This window comes from Buceros rhinoceros, unplaced genomic scaffold, assembly GCF_000710305.1.
Source record: "Buceros rhinoceros silvestris isolate BGI_N320 unplaced genomic scaffold, ASM71030v1 scaffold31084, whole genome shotgun sequence".
Classification (NCBI taxonomy): domain Eukaryota; kingdom Metazoa; phylum Chordata; class Aves; order Bucerotiformes; family Bucerotidae; genus Buceros; species Buceros rhinoceros.
This window is the reverse complement of record NW_010409336.1, coordinates 6,234-8,606: the sequence shown is the minus strand read 5'-3', so window position 1 is coordinate 8,606 and position 2,373 is coordinate 6,234.

Sequence of the window (2,373 nt, the reverse complement as noted above, 5' to 3'; positions counted from 1 at the left end):
TTTTTTTTTTTTTTTTTTTGCCATAAGTCTGCTCTTTGCTGCCTGGGAAACATTTTTCTCTTGTCAGATGGGCTCCTGGATTCAACCATTTGTTCATTCATGCCTGCTGCCTCCTGCATGCTTCACCTGTGGGGAATCAAGCCAGCCTGTATCTGGATCCCTGGGGAGAGCTGATCTGCAGCAACCTCCATGGGGCACATTCCAGCTCCAGGGTGGAAACCCCCTTCTGAAGGGCAGCAGCTCCATGTCCATGGGAATTGCAGACATGGGCATGGCTGTGCACACCCACCACAACCATCCCAACAAGCCCAGAGAGTCCCTGTCCGCCAGGCTGACAGCTCAACTCAGCAGGAGTGAAGGGGCTTCTCACCCTCCTTTACAGCCAGAAGGACATGGGAGCTGGTGGGGATTTCCTGGGTTAACTCTCCTCCCAGTACAGCAAAGTGTCTCCTGCCAGCGGGGTCTCCAAGGGCGGGGAGTATTCTGGCAAAATGAGACAATGGAAAGCGGGTCCCTTGCAATGGAGAACACCCAGGCAGGACCAGTGACAACAGTCCCGAAGGGCAGCAACGGAGACACGCACCGAGGGACCACGGAGCCCAGCTATCGGGAACAAAATGCACATACGACATTTGCGGATGCGATATATTTCTGATACAGCCTCAGGGGCTGCAAAGTCTGCCCAGAAGCAGCAGAGAAACCTTCCCCTGCTTAGATCTGCTAGTGAGCCCCCTCACTGCAGCCTAACGGCTCCTCAGTCTGCAAGAGAAAAAGTCCTTTTCCCTTTCAGTGTGTTGCTGCCGCTGACTCCAGCCGTCAGCTTGCGCTGCTCTGCCCGCAGCAGCGCAGCTTCTGGTGTGGCTTGGGGTGATTCCTTCATTTACAGAGACACCTCAGAATCCCTGTGAATGACGGGGAAACACCCTGGCTGCCTGGATAGTGTTGAATGAAATCTTCCTGCGGCAATCAGCAGCGCAATGTGCTTGTGGCACTCTGAAAGCTGGTCTTGACTATTTCACTGATAGAATTTCTGGGAGATTCGATCTTGGTGATAAAATAAAATGTCTTGAGTGATCACCGCAGATGAACGAGTGGAGAGCTTTCACTTGTGAAGTGATGCTAAAATTGTTGTTGATGTTTGGTCATTGCTCTTGCTGAAAAAGCAAATTATTTTTTGCTTTACAAATACTGTAGTTCGCACCCAATTTCTTGGTCAGCTGCAGGGGAAGTTTTGCCGCTGTTTTGGAACAAGCTGTTCATCCTGGTTTGTCCCCCAACTATATTAAACAGCTCAGAGCAGAGTCACCCCCCTGACACATGAGCTGTCAGGCACAAGTGCCGCACTGAAGAATTTCAGCTTTATTTCCATTCCCAGTCCAGTTCTGTCCATGTGTGGCTGCTTGGGGTGGGTGGGTGCAGAGCAGCCCCGCACGTGCCAGGTCGAGTACGAAACAGAGCTTCTGTCACCTCGCCACAACCACAGAGCCGTAACGAACACTGCCTGGTGCAGTGAGCCTGAGAGCTCGGTGTCACACCCAGGCTTGCGAGACATTTGAAAACACCTCTGACATAACTGACAATATTTCCTAAACCAGCTGTAAAGAGTCAGTCCCCACGGCCATTTCAACACTGTCGTGTTCTCATTAGGAAATCACTCCCCCGAAGAACCGATCCCCCCCCGTGTCACACCTTGCACTGCGGTTTGTCCCGAACACCACCGGGAATCTCCCCACGACCAGCGCAGCCTGCCCACTGTGCCTGCCCGCCCCGCGGGCTCCGAGGGTTGGTGTGGTTCACCGCGAAGAGAGGGATCCCGGGCTGCAGCACCTCTCCGCAGGTCAGCAAACGCAAGCCACTCACCTCCTCTCCCTCGCGTGGTGGGCTGGGGGTGTTTGGGAGCTTCTCATCCCTCTGGCTCACAGGGCAGTGTGTGCAGCTGCAAGACCTGCTTCCCTCTCTTCTCGCATCACTTCTGGTTTCTTCTGGGTGCCTCATGCCATTCTGGTTTATTCTCTTGGGCTGGAAATCCAGCAGTGCAAATCCTTCCTCTGCTTTCTTGCTCTCTTTCACATTCTTTTGGTGAAGGTGTGTCAGGTTTTCTTTCCTTCCCCACTTCCCCTCTGGGTCTTGTGGTCTGTGTCTGGCTACTAGTGTCATGTCTCACCACACTCTAACCCTTGACTGGCTGAAATGATTTGCTCAGTCCCTTCAACTCCCTGATGTTCCCGCAGTGTTTGAGGCAAGAGATATTCAGGGTCTTTTCCTGATTTCTCTGGGGAAGTGGAAGAGGAGGGGAAGGAAAAGAGAGGCAGCCATCTGGATGTACCTAGCTGTGCGCAGGTCTACGGGCCAGCTCAGAGACCTGCCATCTGT